At 44.7% G+C, this 21,537-nt stretch overlaps 1 protein-coding gene and 1 long non-coding RNA gene across 7 annotated transcripts in view; both read left to right on the top strand.

The window, feature by feature from the left end:
* The window catches only part of BTNL2 (butyrophilin like 2), a 1,264,829-nt gene that overhangs the window by 1,201,349 nt on the left and 41,943 nt on the right, over positions 1-21,537 (top strand). The window lies entirely within an intron of this gene.
* Positions 4,015-17,506, top strand: LOC144929293 (uncharacterized). Its single transcript, XR_013634553.1, has 2 exons — positions 4,015-4,400; positions 16,820-17,506. It is a non-coding gene; the product is annotated as an uncharacterized LOC144929293 (long non-coding RNA).

The following is a 21,537-nucleotide window of genomic DNA, read 5'->3' as shown; positions in this document are numbered from 1 at the left end:
AAGCACTGCATAGAAACAGCTTATTCCTGCACACCTATCTTCCTCTCAATGATTTCTAGAATGTAGTAATTCTGATGCTGTGGTTTGTTTGCTATCTTTTCACTGTATGAAATGTCATGCAAATTGTGTGGTGCTCTTTCTGTTGACATTCCATGGAACTTGGGCTCATCGCTCACTTTGCTTTTGTCTACTCACAAAAGTTGCACTGACTATCTATTCAGTTACTGATAATACCTCTTGTCTGAACACTCTTATTTCAGTTTCAGAGTGGCCTATATATTTAGTTTAAGTCAGTTCTTGATGGACTTATGCTAATGAATATAGGTCACTATTAAGCTGACTTACACAAGTTTCACAAAACCAGAGCACAAGCCACATATGGAGAATGCTGTAGGCATGTCTGAAATGCCCACCCTGCCTCGGCGACCTAAACATTGAAAACACAAGAACAGCAAGTGAAGACTGATTAATTTGCTTCACTTAATGTTTGGATTAATTGTGATAATGATTCATCCAAATATTGTGGGGAACTAGTGAGTTGCAAAAATATTCTAATTAATTTGGCAATTCCTGAATGTCGCTGAACACTGCAGGCCAAAATATTTGCAGACATAACTCCACTGAAGTCAATGTGGTCTTATGAGCAGAGAATTTGCCCCTGAGCTCTATGAACCTCTGAATGCCAATGAATCAAACTAGTCCTGTTCATTCACAGATAAATCAGTGCTAAAGCTGTGTTGCCTAGAGTCATTTTTAAAATCAGTATCTGGACTTTTATGTAGTGTAGATGAGGCCATGCTTCCACTCTTATTGCACACATACAATAGAAAAAAATTAGTTTTGTCCCTGCTTCCAAACTAATGCAAGTCCTGGGAGTTTTATTTCTCAGGTTCCTTTTTCCAAGATAAAATTCCACCAACAAGGGGTGAAGGCGGCCCAGAGGTAGACCCCCTATTCCATGGGTTCATCAAGGCTGTTCCGATGTTGGACTCTCAGGCTGTCAAGCCTTTCCGGTTGTGCAGGAACGGACCAAATGGCGAACGATCGCTATGGCCTACTGTCTGGGTAAGCATTGAAGAAGGTTCCTTTTCCCTGGGGTGAATCCCTGGATGATGGCTTTGAGTGTGATCCTGGTGGTTTTGTTTGTTTCTATTGGCCTTGCTTCTTTGTCTACTTAAAATAAAAGGTAAAAGTCAGTGGCAAATGTAATGTATTTAGCATGAAATTGTCTTCTAATAAATGAAAAAGGTGAAGAATGAAATTCTACCCTGGGCCAAGCCCCCGTCCCCAGCAGCACAGGGAAAGAAATGTTACAAATGTTCCCCTTTGCTTCAGGGGGCAGTGATCTGCATAAGCCCTTTACCAGGCAGAGAGAACGTCTCCCCAGTACTGCCTCAAGCTGACTGGAGCACTTGGGAAAGGGTGTGTGTGAGATCAAACCACTGTCCACTCCTCACTCTTTCAGTCCACTTCCCCCCAACCTGTGCAGTTATTCTCCCCTCAGTCCTGATGGACTTTAGGAATTTCATTTATTGCTAAAAAGAAATTGGGATGACACTAAGCTTGATAAATTTCACCCCAACAATTAGTATGAAAAAAATATACACAGTAGAAAATAGGGGTCTGAATAAACATGGGCTCTCAGCCTTAACCTCAGTTCTGACAATAGTGAGAAACAACAGGTAAGAGATGGAGGAAGGAAAACCTTTTTCTCTTGGTGTTGTGAAAGTGAAATCCATCAAAGACTCATGAATTATATAATCAGTGTTCATCTTTCACAAAACGAAACCTTATGTTTCTAATAATAATTTATATTTATTTTTGTTTCTTTTTTAGGGAAACATGATACAGAAATTGGTAAGTGTTATGCTTTTTCCTCCAACAAATAAAAGTTGGGTACAAATTTGTCTCCTGATAAGGGTGTTTGATTATTTATTTATGTACTTTTTTGAGTGAAGTTTTTTAACCAGAAGAAGATTAAAGCCCTGATACTGCATTAACATCAGTTAGCTATTGACTTCAGTGAGTCTAGGATCAAGCACTGAATGCACAAGTCATATCACTAAAACAATACGGTAACTCTTCACTTAATGTTGTTCTGTTAACATTGTTTCGTTGCTGATCTATTAGGGAACAAGCTCGTTTAAAGTTGCAAAATGCTCCCTTATAAGTCGTTTGGCAGCTGCCTGCTTTGTCCACTGCTTGCAGGATTCTCCAGAAGAGCAGCCCCTCCTTGTGGGGATTAGAACCAAGGGGGGCTCACAGCCCCCCCCCCATCAGCTCCCCTAAATTCTCTGTAAGGTATGTGGCTCAGCAGCTGCCCAGCAGCATTTCAGGTGGCCCTCCCCACACTGCCCTGCTGCTCCTGCCCTGCCTTCTGCCTTGGAGCTGCTCTCAGGAGTTTCCTGCTTGATGGGGAAGTGGGGGAGAGGGGTGCTGATATCAGGATGTCCCCCTGCTCCTGCCCCCCCTCGCTCCATACCCCCTCTCCACAAAGCAGAGGAGGGAGACTGGGCTCAGGGACAGAAAGGAGGGAGCTTCCTGGAAGCTGTTGCTTCCTGTCTGAACTGGGGGACCTGCTTAAAAGGGCAACATACCTGAACTGGGCTCAGCATACTTAAAGGGGCAATGCACGTCTCTCTCACTCATGCATGCACCCCCCAGCACTTTGGAAAGTCAGCACCTGTGCAGCTGTGCATGTGCTGTCAGGAGGAGGGAGTGGTGCACTCCAGCTGGATAGCGTGGGCTCATCATCATGTTCAGTTTTTGCAGGGAAGTGTTTGCAGCTACTGCCCTGCATCTATTGTGTTTCCTCCCTTCTGCCTCAGTCCATGCTGCCTTGTAGAGTGTAAGGCTACATTAACAACAGCCTATTAACCCTTGAGGGCTCAGCTGAGTGCTAGTTCATCATTTAGCAGCAAGGCATTCCCTGGGAAATATTCCACCCTCCTATTCCACCACCTCAACCAAGCTTCACAATCATTTATTGCTGTGTACAATATTAAACTGTTCATTTAAAATTGTTTAAAATTTATACTGTATATGTATATAATGTCTTTTGTCTGGTGAAAAAAATTTCCCTGAAACCTAACTCCCCCTATTTACATTAATTCTTATGGGGAAATTGGATTTGCTTAATATCATTTTGCATAAATTCACATTTTTCAGGAACATAATTACAGTGTTAGGTGACGAGTTACTGTAATGCTGATAATTTGAGGTCCAGCAATTCCACTTTTTGCACCACCAGAACTCCCAACAAAGCCAATGAGAATATGTGAGATACGAGGAAGCAGAACTGGGCTCTAATGGCTAGATTTTTAAAGATGCCCCTCTTTCCTTTGATAGCGTATATGGAGTGTGGGTGGGTGTGTGCAGACTCAGATTTCATATCACAATCAGAGCTCTGAGACACTTCTCAAACTAACCCCCCCACTCTCCTCATATCAGACTCAGAGATCTCCCAAGGTGCTCCACCTAATTCATCCACCACTCAACACAGGTGTACCTAACACAGTGAAGGCCGTTGGAGTGTATGCAGAAAATTCATCGTAAGTATTGCCAGCTCCAGTGGAGCAGAGTCAACTCTGCATTAACTCTGTATGTCCTGGTTTTCAGAAGTCTGAGTTTTGATGAACTTAGAGACACCTGGTGGGTAAGGTAATATCTTTTATTGGACCAACTTCTGTTGGTGAAAGAGACACATTTTCAAGCTACACAGAGCTCTTCTTCAGGTCTTTATGGCTCAAAAACTTGTCTTTATTACCAATAGAACTTGGTCCAATAGAGAGATTACCTCATCCACTTTGTCTGTCTAATATCCTGTGACCAACATGGCTACAACAACATTGCAAACGACTTTTGATGCACTTGATGTTCTGGAAGGGTATGAGCTTCTTTGGGAAACCTTAACTCTATGATAACAAAGGTGGGTTTTTTCCCCCCATTCCGTTTATTGTAGTTCACAAAAAAGCAGGAAGAGTCTCTTTGAAATCATTAATGGATTCAGGTAACTTGGGCCACCTGGATGCTTGACTCTGCCTGTGCATTTGCTTCCAGCTCAGCAGGACTGTGGAGTTGTTTCTTTAATCTATCTAATCGCCCCTTGTGACAGGATGTGAAATTACTGCAACTTTCCAGTTACCGTTTTACTTTCTCTTTCAAACTCTGCAAATGCTGCGAGAGGAGGAAAGCACATTTATTGGTCTGGAACACAAACACATTTATTTAAACAAGTGTAAGGAAAAGCAATGAGAAAACTCTGTAGCTATTTTATTACCAGAATTAGCTGTAAAATTTGATAAACTGGACTACTGACTCAAAACGCAATTATCTCAACAAAACCAGTGACGTCTGACCACGTCCTGAAGATTGCTCCTTCTGAGAAGTTTTACAATCAGGTAGGTTAATTTTGCTTCAGAATGACTCTTTGTAACCAACTCCTAATATACACTGCTTGTTGCTTGGACAATTTGAAGATTAAATAATCCTCTGATAATTTGTTTCACTCTTTATTAACACTACAATACATGTACATTCAAATTGATTAACATTCAAATGCATTGCTCATTTTCGTAGCAGTGTACCATGAGATTTGTACAGCAGGTTGAATTAATAATTTGTTTATTTTGCTATTTTGTTTTATTGAAGAACCCTGGGCCTCATTCTGTTCTCAGTGATGTCAGGGAAAAGATTTGTAAAAAAATAACTTCCAGTATTTAGAATACAGGAAGAAAGTTACTGCGCCAAATCCAGTGGTTATCAGTCTATTTTTCTGCCTGTTGTCATTTCAGTTTTCTAGAGCTGACTGTGGGGCTGAATCCTTTTGCTTCTGATACTTTCAAGGGAAAAAAGGAAAATTATTTCCAGAATCAATCAAAATAGAAAATTGCATCCTTTTCTCCTGATTAAATCATGGGAATTAAGCATGTGTCTTAAGTTTGATCCTGTGTTTGAGAGTGTTGCTGAATAGGGGATTTCATAACATAATAAAAAAGAGGCAAATTTATATATTGTGTGACAGATAAGCTCCTTTTGTGTGAAAATCCATTGGAGGTGAGATTTCATAAAGAAATCCATAGAAGTAAAGCTAGTTGGGAAAAATGGAATTATTATTGTGAAAATGTATTTTAAAATTATTTCTATTTTATTTGAAATATTTTATGGATTTTTCAATTTTTAATCAAATATTATTAAAACAAAATTTTGTTTTTAGTTTTTCTTTTTCTTCAACTATCATTTCCCCCTCTGTGTTTCTTTTTAGATGTGAAATATTTTTTTCATTTAGCATAATTTCATTGAAATGATCAGAAAAATCATTTTGAATATTTTCCTAAAAATCATGTGAAAAATCATTTTTGTTGAACTTTTTTTGTCCAGCTACAGTATTGTCAGCTCACATAATATTCTTGTGAGTTTGGGGATTTTATTTTGTCTCACAATATTTGGTGATTTTTCTGAAGCCTGGCATCTCTAGTTTTGAGATTGTGCAAATTTCAGATTTCATTTAAAGTAGAATTACATTTCTAGCCCTCGTGGTTCCAGAGAAAAGACTATGGCCTGAGTGCTCCCTGAGGGATCAAAATGTATCAAATGAAAATTAAATTGAAAATTATGACAACATATGTTATGGCCTAAACTCGATCTCTAATCTACTAAAAGCATTTAAATTAGATATACATAAAATAATATTCAAGCAGTACACATGTCCCGGAGAAGTTTTAAAGAAAGGCAAACCACTGAACTGGTGGAAGTCACAGGCTAGGAACCTGGAACCAGAGTTTGTTGAAATGCTAAACCGGCTTTAGAGAGCAGTGTTCTCTTATGCAGGTGAAGAGAGAATATTTTCTTCTTTAGAGTTTATTCAACTAGTTTAGTTCAATGACTAGTTCATTGAAAGTTGAGAAACTGATTGAGAATTGAAAAAGCAGGAAAGCTGGTAACATTACAGCCCTGGAGGCTTTTGTGAAAACAATACCATTAGGATTCTGATCCTGCAGTCAGCCCCCTGTGCTGGTGTGGAGAGTCACGGGGGCTTCATATGGGCATTAGCATCTGCCTGTGATGATGAGCTTGCAGGAGCTGGGGCTATATGTCTAAGGAGTGAAGTGAAATTCACATGCTAAAAACAGGTTTCGGAGTAGCAGCCGTGTTTGTATCCGTAAAAAGAAAAGGAGGACTTGTGGCACCTTAGAGACTAACAAATTTATTAGAGCATAAGCTTTCGTGATCTACATCCGATGAAATGAGCTATAGCTCACGAAAGCTTATGCTCTAATAAATTTGTTAGTCTCTAAGGTCCCACAAGTCCTCCTTTTCTTTTTACATGCTAAAAACTTACTTAAACTGGAATCAGTGTTTTAAAAGTCTGATGCTCATTGACACTAAGGCTGCTTTGGAAATGACCGTTGTTCCCAGAATGTCATAAGTCCTGAGCTGTCTCCCTGTTTCCATTCCTCATTTATTTTAAGAAATTCAATAATATTTTTAGAATATTTCTTTCAGGAGCAGCCAAGAAACCTAGCTTGGCTCTGAACAAATTACAGCTCCCCCGTCCCCCTATCTCTGTGGGGATTTCATTTCCCCTACTTGACTAATTGTCCTTAATGCTATGTTTATGTCATGGAGGTCACAGAAGTCAAGGAATCCTCTGTGACCTTTTCTGCTTCAGGCCCTGGGGCCAAGGGACTAGAGCTGGCAGCCAGCAGGGCCCTGGCAAGGTTCCAGCGATGCACATGCATGACAGCCTTGCACACGGGGAGGGGCAGGGGGAACCCCCGCAGCTCCCAGCCACCATGGTGGCAGGAGAAACCATGAAGCTGCGGCAGCAAAAGTCACAGACAGGTCACGGCTTCCATGAATTTTAGTTTGTTATACCAATAAAATAAAAACCAGCAGGATCTTATTAAAGAGAAAAAGGCAAAATACCACATTTATTGTGAATACAGAAAGAATCATAGTAAGCAGTTAGTTATAGCTATAACATTCCATTCAGTCTCATATTTATTCACACATTCATTCATACAAACACACACACACAGGTTCTGCAAGGTTGTTATCATAGTTACCAGCCTTAGAGTTGCTCATGCCAAGCCACTGGCCAGGTGGCCTGGACATGAGGAGGGAGCAGGGCCTTGTCAGATGCTCATCTGATGCTCCTAGAAGTTGGTTTGCAGAATCAGACCCCAAAGTTCTCACTTTTTAGAGTCTATTTTTATAGGAATTTCTTCCTATGCCAGTCTATGGGAATTGCTTCATCATGCTGTTGCTGAATCAATCAGCAGATAGCACATTCCTGATGGCTCCAAGATGTTATCTTGTTCTTTGGTTCTCCCATTCTTGAGGCTGTTGGGTGGATTCCAGTCTGCCCTCCGGGGGGTCCTCTGGTTATTTCCACTTGACACCTTCTTCAGCCGATGGACACTGGATTCTTAGGCTGGCACCTCCCTGATCATTCAGTTATTATCCACACCAAGCATCCATCCACATACATCCTCTATCCCTATTTTAATGACAATTGTTAATACAACAAAAGGGCGGGGAGTCTCTGGGTGCTGTTTCTGTTGTTAGAGTATTGTTTTGAGTCTCTCTCTCTGTGAATTTCTTTGAGAACAGACTCTGTCTTAGAATGTACTAACACAGTTAGCAGCTTGCAAGTTTCACACATAGAGGGAGAGAAACAGTACCAAAAACCAAGAGACCTCTTAATTAGTAATACCCTGGAATTTGAACTATGGGGAATCAAACTCATTTGTGATTTTAATACAGAACTTCTTTAATATGATCCAACAAGTTTATTACACATCTTAGCCTTAATTATTCTACCTCCTTTTTGTTAAGTCATCTTTGGGGCTGTTACATATAACTGTACTAACCCCACCGTGAATTTACATTGAACGAGAATTAGTACTCTCTCTCCCCTTTTCATGCATTGTAGGCATAGGCACCGACTCCACCGGTGCTCCGGGGCTGGAGCACCCACAGGGAAAAATTAGTGAGCACTCTGCACCCACTGGAAGCCAAGCTCCCCTCACCCCCCATCCCACCTCAACTCCTTCACCCCCACAAACAAGCCATGTCTCCACTCCTCTGCCTACCTCCCAGTGCTGTTTGGCAGCACTTAGGACTTTCCAGGAGGGAGCAGGGAGGAGCGGGGACACGGTGGGCTCAGGGGAGGAGGCAGAGAAGAGGGGGGGCAGGGGCTGGGTCTTCTGGGAAGGGGGTGGAATGGAACGGGGATTTTGGGAAAGGGATGGGATGGGGGTGGGGTGAGGGCTGTGCAGAGGCAGGGCCAGGGGCGGGGGTGGGGTCAACCACCCACCGGGAACAGTGAAAGTCTGCGCCTATGATTGTAGGTTCAAATTATTATAGATTTATTGGCTCATGAGCTCCTACAAGAGTTGCTGCAGAACAAGCCTGGTCAAATGTAGTTAGAAAGTTCTGCTTCCATTCTTCCTTCCATGTAGAAGCGGTTCTATGGTGTAATCCTGTATTTTAGATCAATGGCAAAACTTTGATGTGGAGGGATTGGATGGAGAGAGGAATTATGACTGTGTCTTGGCTAATTGACAGTAATCAGTTTAAACCATTTGTAGACCTACAGTAACAATTTGCCTTGCCCTGTTCTGGAACATTTAAATAACAGTTAAAACATTGGTTTACCAATGTATTTGGATTGGATGTATTGGGAGCTCCAGAACCTCCAGAACGTTTATTATTTTGTAGGAAACTTCCTGGATTTATTCAGCCAGCGGTTTTATCCTTTTACGGTTTTCTGGCCTAAAAAGCTCAGTCAAAGACTGATAACTCAAGAGCTGCTTGGAATAGAGATTTGGATACACAGATATCTCCGACGCAATGGAATACAATTGTATCTACTGTTAAAGAAAGCAACTGCAGACCACCTTTCAAATAAACTGGTCCCCACATAGGCTAATGGTAGAGGGCTTCCTAAATGTTGATCACTATTAGAAATTTAACTGTCTTGGTGCTACAATAGCTCATATGCTTTGGGAAATTCTGGGATGAGGTGGGTAAAAGGACCAAATTGATATTGGATGCTAAGTTGGAGCCCTCCCTCTTATGTTTTATTCTTGGACATAACCTCCATGTATCAGGAATATTTGGTAAGAAGGGGGTGTGGTTCCAGTGTGCAGCTTTGGTTACTGGAAAATTAGTCCTGCAAAAATGGACAACTCAGTCCACACCAAACATTTATGCCCAGCTCAGTGATATGGCTGAGCTCACACCTAATGAATGACCAGCATTCTGTACAGGGGGAAGGCCTGAAAAATTCAAAGACATTTGGGCTCACTTTTTAGAGGTCTATATTAATGTAGACCCTTAACGTAGGTAAGTTGCTTCTCCTCCCCTCCCTTTAGTCTAACCCTCTTTACTTACTTTGTGTGTTATGATAAATCTGGTATTTTGATATATTTGCACTATTTGGAAAGAAAGAAAGAAAGAAAGAAAGAAAGAAAGAAAGAAAGAAAGAAAGAAAGAAAGAAAGAAAGAAAGAAAGAAAGAAAGAAAGAAAGAAAGAAAGAAAGAAAGAAAGACCGGAAAACATAAACTGATCAATGCCAATGCAATTTTGCAAGCACCAAGTGTTCAAAAATCATGAGATTAACTAAAGGAAACATGAGATTTATTTTCTAAAAAAATACATTTTGGACTTTTTGGTTTTCTGAGCACTGAGATTTTCTTCTAGTCGTGTTCTCAAGTTTTTCTACTTCACCACAAGAGCAAGAAACTGACTGTTGTTAGAATGAGAGCTGAGATTCTCCTCTCACCATAGGATTGCAAGAGCTGGGGCATTAAGAGAAATGCCAGCTATTGAAAGAGTCAGGGTGAAATCAGGAAAGTTGGAGACAACCCAATGTGATTTGTTAGTGCTTTGATGTGGGAAGGAAATGCCTCCACTTCTAGCTACTGCAGGTGCTTCTCCGGCTCTCATCCCTGCACTATCTGAGCACCTCCCAAGCTTTGATACGTTCAGTCTCACAACACCTCTGGAAGGTGGGGAAGGGTTTTTATTCCTACTTTAGAAGAGGAAAAGTCAGGCACAGGCAGAAGAAATGACTTGTCTGAGTTCACACAGAGCAGGAATTAAGCCTGGGTCTCTCAGGTTAACCAACACCTGAACTACTGGACTATCATTTTCTCTGCAGCAGGAGCCGCGTAAAAGAGGATGCATGCACAGATGCACACGCACACGCACACACTAAGTCAGTAAAGTCTTTCTAAGATCATCTCACTGACCCTAGCCCTGCTCACTAGGCCAGTCCTGTGCAGAGTCAGGAGATAATGGTGGACAGGAATTGAGTATATGTCATAGGGGTGAAAATGTGTCATTTTTCAGGCCTGCTCGAAGAGGTTCAGGCTGCCTCTGAATGCACGCTTTCTGTGCTCAGCTTTTTAACCCAGCTGCCCACAGCCCCTCCTTTCTCCAGGTCTGTTTGCATTTCTTAGATAAGCTTCTTCCCCTGCAGGAATTCACTTGCTGGCTGTTGGCTGCTGGCACTTCCCTTCCATCTCACTGATCAGCTTGTTAAGATGGGAAATTTCTTTGGAAAATTTGGTGGCATTTTCACCTCATTTCTTCACAGTCTCCCTTTCCAGTTTCCCCAGTCCGGCTAGCAGAAATTAGAATCATAGAATCATAGAAATCCTAGAACGGGAAGGGACCTTGAGAGGTCATCTAGTCCAGTCCCCTGCACTCAAGGCAAGACTAAATATTATCTAGACCATCCCTGACAGATGTTTGTCCAACCTGTTCTTAAAAATCCCCAATGATGGAGATTCCACCACCTCCCTAGGCAATTTATTCCAGTGCTTAACCACTGTCATAAATATAAAGGGAAGGGTAACCACCTGTCTGTATACAGTGCTATAAAATCCCTCCTGGCCAGAGGCAAAACCCTTTCACCTGTAAAGGGTTGAGAAGCTAAGGTACCCTCGCTGGCACCTGACCCAAAATGACCAATGAGAGGACAAGATACTTTCAAATCTGGAGGGGGGGACAAAGGGATTGGTCTGTCTGTGTGATGCTTTTGCTGGGAACAGACCAGGAATGCAAGCCTTACAACTCCTGTAAAGTTAGTAAGTAATCTAGCTAGAAAATGCGTTAGATTTTCTTTTGTTTAATGGCCTGTAAAATAAGCTGTGATGGCAGGAATGTGTATTCCTCTTTTTGTATCTTTTTGTAACTTAAGGTTTTGCCTAGAGGGATTCTCTATGTTTTGAATCTGATTGCCCTGTAAGGTATTTACCATCCTGATTTTACACAGGTGATTCTTTTACCTTTTCTTTAATCAGAATTCTTCTTTTAAGAACCTGATTGATTTTTCATTGTTCTTAAGATCCAAGGGTTTGGGTCTGTGTTCACCTGTACCAGTTGGTGAGGATTCTTATCAAGCCTTTCCCAGGAAACAGGGTGTAGAGCTTGGGGGGGGGGGGGATATTCTGGGGGAAGATGACTCCAAGAGGTCTCTTTCCCTGTTCTTTGTTTAAAACGCTTGGTGGTGGCAGCATACTGTTCAAGGACAAGGCAAACCTTGTACCTTGGGGAAGATTTTAACCTAAGCTGGTAAGAATAAGCTTAGGGGGTCTTTCATGCAAGTCTCCACATCTGTACCCTAGAGTTCAGAGTGGGGGAGGAACCTTGACAACCACTCTGACAGTTAGGAAGTTTTTCCTAATGTCCAACCTAAACCGCCCTTGCTGCAATTTAAGCCCATTGCTTCTTGTCTTATCCTCAGAGGTTAAGGAGAACAATTTTTCTCCCTCCTCCTCGTAACAACCTTATATCTTGAAGGCTGTTATCATGCCCCCCCTCAGTCTTCTCTTCTCCAGACTAAACAAACCCAATTTTTTTCAATCCTCCCTCATAGGTCACATTTTCTAGCCCTTTAATCATTTTTGTTGCTCTTCTCCGGACTTTCTCCAATTTGTCCACATCTTTCCGGAAATGTGGCGCTCAAAACTGGACACAATACTCCAGCTGAGGCCTAATCAGCACAGAGTAGAGCGGAAGAATTACTTCTCATGTCTGCACATCTACCAATGTGATAGCAATTCCCCTCTGCCATGTACATTGGCCAAACTGGACAGTCTCTATGTAAAAGAATAAATGGACACAAATCAGACGTCAAGAATTACAACATTCAAAAACCAGTCGGAGAACACTTCAATCTCTTTGGTCACTCGATTACAAACCTAAAAGTGGCAATTCTTCAACAAAAAAACTTCAAAAACAGACTCCAAGAAGAGACTGCTGAATTGGAATTAATTTGCAAACTGGATACAATTAACTTAGGCTTGAATAAAGACTGGGAGTGGATGGGTCATTACACAAAGTAAAACTATTTCCCCATGTTCCCCCCTACCCCCCGTTCCTCAGATGTTCTTGTAAACTGCTGAAAATGGCTCACCTTGATTATCACTACAAAAGTCCCCCCCCCCACTCTCCTGTTGGTAATAGCTCACCTTACCTGATCACTCTCGTTACAGAGCGTATGGTAACACCCATTGTTTCATGTTCTCTGTATATATCTCCCCACTATATTTTCCACTGAATGCATCCAATGAAGTAAGCTATAGCTCACGAAAGCTTATGCTCAAATAAATTTTTTAGTTTCTAAGGTGCCACAAGTCCTCCTTTTTTTTTTGCATGTCTTGCTTACAACATTCCTGCTAATACATCCCAGAATGATGTTTGTTTTTTTTGCAACAGCGTTACAGTGTTGACTCATATTTAGCTTGCAATCCACTATGACCCCCAATCCCTTTCCGCAATACTCCTTCCTAGGCAGTCATTTCCCATTTTGTATGCGTGCAATGATTGTTCCTTCCTAAGTGTAGTATTTTGCATTTGTCCTTATTGAATTTCATCTGATTTACTTCAGACCTTTCTCCAGTTTGTCCAAATCATTTTGAATTTTAATCCTATTCTCCAAAGCACTTTCAATCCTTCTTCTTCCTCTGAAACTGATCCAGTCACTCATGTTGAAAAACAATCTCATGCCTGTCAGCTTCTGTCTTTTCATCATTGGACCTCAAGTATTTTACAATGGACATAAATTTCACTATCCCCATTTTACAGATAGAGAAACTGAGGCACAGAGAGGTGAAAACCCAGATCACTAAGGGACTTAGGTGCCTAAAGCCCAGATTTAGGTGCCTAACTCCCAGAATTAGGTGCCAGTGAAATCCAGACAACCCCTGCTTAGCTGCCACCTACCCCTCTAGGCACATGAAACTCACTCAATGCCAACATGGCATCTAAGTTTCTGCTTCTGGGCATGAGCACTGCTGCCTCACTCTAGGCATCCAGTCACCTAACTCATGTCTAAGCACCAGTGGGACCCTTAAACCAGAAGACAGGCAGTGGGACACCTGTGGGGCCTGATCCGTTATATGTGTTCTGAGCATACTGGAATGGGACTCATGCAAAATCCAGAGGCAGATCCTTTATAACTTTTAGACTAGTGGGAGTGGGAGATTTAGGTTCAATTACACTCTGCTTGGTGGGGAGAAAGGGTCTCCTACTGAGTGCAAGTGACTCCTTAGGTCAGGGGTGGGCAAACTTTTTGGCCCAAGGGCCACATCAGGGTTGTGAAACTGTACGGAGGGCCTCCCCAAACAGCCTGGGCCCTGCCCCCTATCCGCCCCCTTCCACTTCCCGCCCCCTGACTGCCCCCCTCAGAATTCCACTTAGAATCCCCGACCCATCCAACCCCCCCTGTTCCTTGTCCCCTGACCGCCCCCTGGGACCCCTGCCCCTATCCAACCCCCCCCGCCCCCCCGCGCTCCCTGCCCCCTTACCATGCTGCTCAGAGCGGCAGGACTGGCAGCTGTGCCGCCACCATGGCCGGAGTGCCTGCGGGGGAGGGGGGGCAGCAGGGGAAGGGTCGGGGGCTAGCCTCCCTGGCCGGGAGCTCAAGGGCCGGGCAGGACGGTCCCTTGAGGACGGGCAGGCCGGATGTGGCCCGCGGGTCATAGTTTGTTCACATCTGCCTTAGATGAAAGCCCCAAGCACTGAGCTATAGAATGTTCTGATGAGAGGTTCCCTTAGTCTCTCCTGGTGAAGCTGTTCCACTGTGAATAAATAATGAAAAGTCACTGAGCCAGAGCAAGAAAGTGAAGAAAGCAACAATGACTCTGTACCCTGGTGGTCAGGGCACTGGCAGATAGAAGATGCAGGGTGCAGAACTCTGTTCCAGTGACTATAGGTCTCAGAGTGGCAGCTGTGTTAGTCTGTATCAGCAAAAAGAACAAGGAGTCCTTGTGGCACCTTAGCGACTAACAAATTTATTTGGGCATAAGCTTCCGTGGGCTAAAACCCACTTCATGGGATGCATGCAGTGGAAAATACAGTAGGAAGATATATCTATACACAGAGAACATGAAACAATGGGTGTTGCGATGAAGTGGGTTTTAGCCCATGGAAGCTTATGCTCAAATAAATTTGTTAGTCTCTAAGGTGCCACAAGGACTCCTCATTCTTTTTATTTGATTATAGTTCTTTTCCTGCAGAAGTGAGCATTCATTGCTCCCCATATGAATTCATCACTTGACCTTCCCTGGGAACACGCCCTGGGCTCAGGGGATGGACAAACCAGGAACTCAGTCAGCATTGAAGCCATAGGATCATAAAGAATGAACTTGCACTATAGGATGGTGTGGGTGTAAAATCTGTCACTGAATGAGACCTCCCTTAGAAGCTGACTGCATCATTACAGACAGAGAAGGGCAGCCTTGTCTAGACATGGGGCTCAACCCTGCCTTTGGGAACTCTGGGGGAAGGGTGGGAGTGCTGAGATGGAGTGCCCCAAGAGTCGGTCCTGGGGCTGGTTTTGTTCAATATCTTCATTAATGATCTGGAGGATGGTGTGGAGTGCACCCTCAGCAAGTTTGCAGACAACACTAAACTGGGAGGAGTGGTAGATATGCTGGAGGGTAGGGATAGGATACAGAGGGACCTAGGCAAATTAGAGGATTGGACCGCTTGCAGAGGCAATAAAGTCGTTGTTTCAAGATTATGCATTCTTTATTAATTCATCACACAAATAGGGGGATAACTTCCAAGGTAGCCCAGGAGGGGTGGGGCAGAAGGGAAGGACAAGGCCACACTGCACTTCAAAACTTATTGAATGCCAGCCTTCTGTTGCTTGGGCAGTCCTCTGGGGTGGAGTGGTTGGGTGCCCGGAGCCATCCCCCGCGTTCTTGGGCGTCTGGGTGAGGAGGCGATGGAACTTGGGGAGAAGGGCGGGCAGTTACACAGGGGCTGCAGCGGCCATCTGTGCTCCTGCTGCCTTTCCTGCAGCTCCATCAGACACCGGAGCATATCAGTTTGATCCCCCAGTAGCCTCTGCATTGCATCCTGCCTTCTCTCATCACGCTGCCGCCACCTCTCATTTTGCTCATCCCTCCTGTCCTTGCGTTCATTTTCTGCTTTCCTGGACTCTGCCATTGTTTGCCTCCATGCATTCTGCTGAGCTCTTTCAGTGCGGGAGGACTGCATGAGCTCAGAGAACATTTCATCGCGAGTGCGTTTTTTCACCTTCTTATCTGCGCTAGACTCTGAGATGGAGATGATGGGGGAGCATTGAAACATTTGCAGCTGTGGGAGGAAAAAAAGGGAGATTAGTATTTAAAAAGACACATTTTAGAGAACAATGGGTAGACTCTTTCACGGTGAACCAAGCTGTTAACATTACATAGCACATGTGCTTTCGGTACAAGGTTGCATTTTGCCTCTTATATTGAGGGTGTGCCGGTTTGGTGTGAGAGATCACACACGCTGGGCCGGGCAACAGAATTCGGCTTGCAGGCGGCCATGGTAAGCCACAGTCTTTCAGCTTCTTCAACCTTCATAACATGTGGGAATGGTTTCACACAGCAGCTCCCTCCTTTCCCATACCAAGCACCCGTTGGGCTGGCCATTTAAAAGGAGGGACTGCAGTTTTCGGGTTGACATGCAGAACAAACCCAACTAAACCCCCGCCCTCCAATTCTCTGGGATGATTGCTTCATCCCTCCTCCCACCATGTGACTAGTATCAGGGAAGATCCCTGCCAGCCAAACGCGAACAGCTCAGCGTGAACGGGTCCCCCCACCACGTAACTAAAAGCGGGGATGATTTCTTTTCAGCACAGGCAAACAGCCCAGCAGGAACAGCCACCTCTGAATGTCCCCTTAATAATGTCCCTGGAGGATTTCCGCTCCATCCCCAGACACGTTAACAGACTTTTCCCGTAGCTGTACTGGCCGCAAATGCATCCTAAGTCTTCATGGCAAATTAATCATTAGACATGCTTGCTTTTAAACCATGTATTATATTTACAAAGGTACACTCACCAGAGGTGCCTTCTCCGGCTTCATGGTCTGGGAGCCCACCTTGGGAGGGTTGGCTCCAGGGTGATAAACAATTCCTGGCTGTCGGGAGAAGGGATTCTCCGCTTGCCTGCTGTGCGCTATCCTCATCATCATCATCATCTTCCTCGTCCCCAAAATCCTCATCCCTTTTGCTTGAGACTCCCCTCCTGCTGGAGTCCCCAGACAGGGGTGGGGTAGTGGTAGGGGTACCCCCTAGAATTGCATGCAGCTCATCATAGAAGCGGCATGTCTGGGGCTCTGACCCGGAGTAGCCGTTTAGCTCTTTGGTAGGCTTGCCTGAGCGCCTTAATTTTCACACAGTACTGCTGTGTGTCCCTGTTGTAGCCTCTGTCCATCATGCCCTTGGAGATTTTTTCAAATATTTTGACATTTTGTCTTTTGGAACGGAGTTCTGATAGCACGGATTTGTCTCCCCATATAGGGATCGGATCCAGTACCTCCCATTTGGTCCATGCTGGAGCTCCTTTGTGATTCTGGGACTGCATGGTCACCTCTGCTGATGAGCTCGCCACGCTGGCCAAACAGGAAATGAAATTCAAAAGTTTGCGGGGCTTTTCCTGTGTACCTGGCCAGAGCATCCGAGTTGAGAGTGCTGTCCAGAGCGGTCACAATGGAGCACTGTGGGATAGCTCCCGGAGGCCAATACCGTCAAATTGCATCCACACTACCCCAAATTCGACTTGGCAATGTCTATATCAGCGCTAATCCCCTCATCAGGGAGGAGTACAGAAATCAATTTTAAAAGCCCTTTAAGTCGACAAAAATGGCTTTGTCATGTGGAAGGGTGCAGGATTAAATTGATCTAACGCTACTAAATTCGACCTAAACTCGTAGTGTAGACCAGGGCTCAGCAGCAGTTCTGCAGAAAAAGACCTAGGTGGACGAGAAGCTGGATATGAGTCAACAGTGTGACCTTGTTGCCCAGAAGGCTAACAGCATTTTGGGCTGTATAAGTGGGAACATTGCCAGCAGATTGAGGAACATGATCATTCCCCCTCTATTTGGCATTGGTGAGGCTTCATCTGGAGTACTGTGTCCAGTTTTGGGCCCCACACTACAAGAAGGATGTGGAAAAATTGGAGAGAGTCCAGCGGAGGGTAACAAAAATGATTAGGGGGCTGGAGCACATGATTTATGAGGAGAGGCTGAGAGAACTGGAATTATTTAGTCTGCAGAAAAGAAGAGTGAGGGGGAGGATTTGATAGCAGCCTGCTGCCTTCAACTACCTGAAGGGGGGTTCCAAAGAGGATGGAGCTAGACTGTTCTCAGTGGTGGCAGATGACAGAACAAGGAGTAATGGTCTCAAGTTGCAGCGGGGGAGGTCTAGGTTGGATATTAGGAAAAACTATTTCACTAGGAGGGTTGTGAAGCACTGGAATGGGTTACCTAGGGAGGTAGTAGAATCTCCATCCTTAGAGGTTTTTAAGGCCTGGCTTAACAAAGCCCTGACTAGAATGATTTATTTGGGGATTGGTCCTGCTTTGAGCAGGGGGTTGGACTAGATGACCTCCTGAGTGTTAGGGGGCTTATTCCTTCACCCACTTACTTCCCTGGTCCTTCTCGCATGAACAGAGAGCAACAATACCCGAAGTCCAAAGGTGCAAACAATTCGATGTTTATTGGGATGAACTTCCAGCAAGCATGATTCCAGTTTCCTTCCTTAGTGTCCCCCTTCCCAGCTCTGACACCACAGAGCCTGACACCTGTGTCCCTGTTCCCATTCCTGCCCTTAGCCAAACATGATTCCAATTTCCCCACCCCCATTCCCTGTTCCCATTTCCCCCTTTAGCAAAACATGATTCCAGTTTCCCCACCCCCATTCCCTGTTCCCATTTCTACCCCACACACCCACTTCCTGATTGACTGCAGACTATATAGTAAAACTTGAGTTCCGCTTAGCTATACCTTAACCAATCATTTTCCTGAAATTTAACTAACCAATCCTAACATATTGTAACATGATTATGTAATGAATTATATCCCACCACCTTAATTAGTTTACACCCATCAAAATTAATTATGTCGCAGACAGAAACAATCACAGAACCAGACAGAGATTATACAAACAATGGGGAAATGGGGACTACAGTGATAGAACAAATACAGAAATGAGGATTTCACATCCCAGCTATTGATAAGTGAGTTCTTGCCAGACAGGATGCTATCAAACTAAGTTTCCTTTTACATCTTCTAGGCACTGCCCTTTCTCTGGAGGCGATAGGCATTATCAGGACAGGATTTTATTCCTAACAGCGCAATAGCACCTTCTTTCAATGTGACTAGTTTGGAATGTGAGGATGTGACCGTTCGCTTCCCAGCTTATGGCTGCCTCTTCTGCTTAGCCAAAGGCCTTAGCCTAAGAACAGGGCCTCAGACTGTCACAGTAAGAGAAGGCCCTTACACCAGCAGACAGTGATTTTGATTCTTTCTTTTATTCCTCTATAACTAGCCAAGTGATAAGAATACACTTAAATTCTTAGAGTATAGGCCTTTACAGACAAGCCTGAATATCTATATCCTCACACTGAGGTCCCTTCCAACCCTTATATTCTATGATGGTCAGTTCTGGAAACATGTTCCATTTGTGACAACTTTTATCCCCCCTGCCCCTGTCTGGCATTGCATCCCTGCAATTCTTAACCCAGGCTCCTACCCCTGACTTTGCCCCTTTGACTCTCTCCTTCCCTTGCTTCCACCTGTCTGACCCATTTCTGGAAACAGTTTGGCCCCTGAACACATTCTGTCATCTCTCCCCTCCCATTTGGGCTCCCTCTGTCTACCCTTCCCCCCACCCCCTTTGTAGCAGAGTCTGAGGGTGACTGAAGGCAGTGGCTGCAGCAGATATCACAGAGCAGGTCCAGATGCTGAAGCAGGCTCAGGAACTGCCAAGCAGCCAGCAGAAGGGAGTGGTTGGTAACCCTGCTCCTTGATAGTTGCCCTGCAGTAAGTCACTCTCCCCAGTGGACAAACCTCAGAAATCCTGAGTTGGGTCTGCCAAAACTCCCCAGCGTGGAAGTGAGGGTTCACGCTACAGCACAAGGAGACTCTGGAATGCAAAACGCTGCAGAAGTAAAGTCACCCCAAAACTTAGCCTCAAAACCTGTTGTTCCACCCAGCCTTTCCCTACCCTTGATTGGTCCTCTGAGCTAGCCTGGGGCAATTAGTCAGAAAATCAGTGAAACTCCTCTTTTGGCTAAGCTCAAACCAGATTTGAATGGAGGCTGACGATTTCAAATAGTACTCCTGAGGGAATTCTGCACCAAAATTTAAAAATTCTGTACCAAAAAAATAAAAATTGTGCAAACAATATCTTAAAATTCTGCAAAATTCTATAAATTTTATTTTTCAAGATAACACAGTATAATCACCAAATACATTGAAATAAATTACCAAAATAATTGAAAATGGTGTGATTATACTGTTATTGTGTTACTGTGTCATTTTGAAAAATAAAATATGCCTAACTTCTCAGAATTTTAAAATATTTACTTTTTCGGTACAGAATTCCTCAAGAGTACCAGGGTTCTGTGTGGTGCAATCTGGGTGCGGGCAGCTGAGTGGGGGTGGGGGGCAGGTATGTGTGAGAATCTGGATATACAGGGGCTTGGTGCGGGGTTCTGGGTGCAGGGGGACTGGGACTCTACAGGGGAGTCCAGGTGAAGGTGGTTAGGGCTCAGTGTGTGTGTGCGGGGGGGAGGGGTTGGGGGAGTGGGACTTGGTGGGTCAGGCTGCCGCTGTTTGGGGTTCAGTGGGTTAGAGATACCTATGCATGGTATGAGGCTCAATGGGCAGGGTTCGGGGGGCTTGGTGGGGGGATTCTGGGTGCGAGGGGCTCCTGATGCACGGGGTGAGGCTTGGGGGTGGGGGTTTGGGTTCAGGTTGCTTGATGAGGGGTTCTGGGTGTATAGGGCTCCCAACGCAGAGGGGCTCAGTGTGGGGTGCAGGTGGGAGAAGGGGTCAATGTATGGGGAGCTGCTCCCCCTGTCTGCCCAACCCCCATCTATCTAGAACCCCCACACGCAGCCCCCGCCACTGACCTTCATCCCCTCTCACCTGGAACCCCCCCACCGAGACCCCTTCACAGTGCAGAGCTTCCTGCAGGCAGGGGAAGTTCCTGGGGGTTGATCTGACCCAGCCCTGGTGGCACCTTAAAGACTAACAGATTTATCTGGGCATAAGCTTTTGTGGGTAAAAAAACCACGTCTGCATCTGAACTGCTTGTTGTTTTTGTGGATACAGACTAACACGGCTACCCCCTGATACTTGAATTCATAGTTTAGAATCTTCTTCGTTAATTGTATCTTCAAGGCAGGGGGAGATGGGAACCTACAAGGATGAAGTGACCTGTAGCTCACGAAAGCTTATGCTCAAATAAATTTGTTAGTCTCTAAGGGGCCACAAGTCCTCCTTTTCTTTTTACAAAGATCCTGGAACTGCTGAGATGTTTCTTACAGACACTTGAGACAGGGTAGGTGTTTGTTTTCTCCTTTGATTTGTGTTTCAGTTGTGAGTCTTCCCTGGGTATGCTGTTATGGTGGGCAGCCTGTTTCAGTGGCCTGAGGCACATGGCCACAGACCTGGGATCTCCGGAGTACTTGTTCCTACTGTGGGTGATGTCCAGCATCACATGGGAACCAGCACTAAGTCTTCCACAAAACTCAGGCTCCGATGTGGGGAAGCAGTTCCGCAGCAGGGAATTTGCTTCCCAGTCCCAAGCATTGTGGAACAGGTTTCTAGTAGTGCCAAGCCGTGCAGAAGAACTGCAGCCACTGCAGTAGCCCAAAGTCTGGTGAGGTTCAACAAGGACAACAAGGACAAGTGCAGAGTCCTGCACTTAAGACGGAAGAATCCCAGGCACCGCTACAGACTAGGGGACCGAATGGCTAGGCAGCAGTTCTGCAGAAAAGGACCTAGGGGTTACAGTGGACGAGAAGCTGGATATGAGTCAACAGTGTGCCGTTGTTGCCAAGAAGGCCAATGGCATTTTGGGATGTATAAGTAGGGGCATTTGCCAGCAGATCGAGGGACGGGATCGTTCCCCTCTATTTGACATTGGTGAGGCCTCATCTGGAGTACTGTGTCCAGTTTTGGGCCCCACGCTACAAGAAGGATGTGGAAAAATTGGAGAGAGTCCAGCGG

The sequence above is a fragment of the Lepidochelys kempii genome, chromosome 14 (genome assembly GCF_965140285.1).
Source record: "Lepidochelys kempii isolate rLepKem1 chromosome 14, rLepKem1.hap1, whole genome shotgun sequence".
NCBI classification, from domain to species: Eukaryota; Metazoa; Chordata; order Testudines; family Cheloniidae; genus Lepidochelys; species Lepidochelys kempii.
The sequence above is the reverse complement of the archived record's forward strand: the minus strand, read 5'-3'. Positions and strand labels throughout refer to the sequence as shown.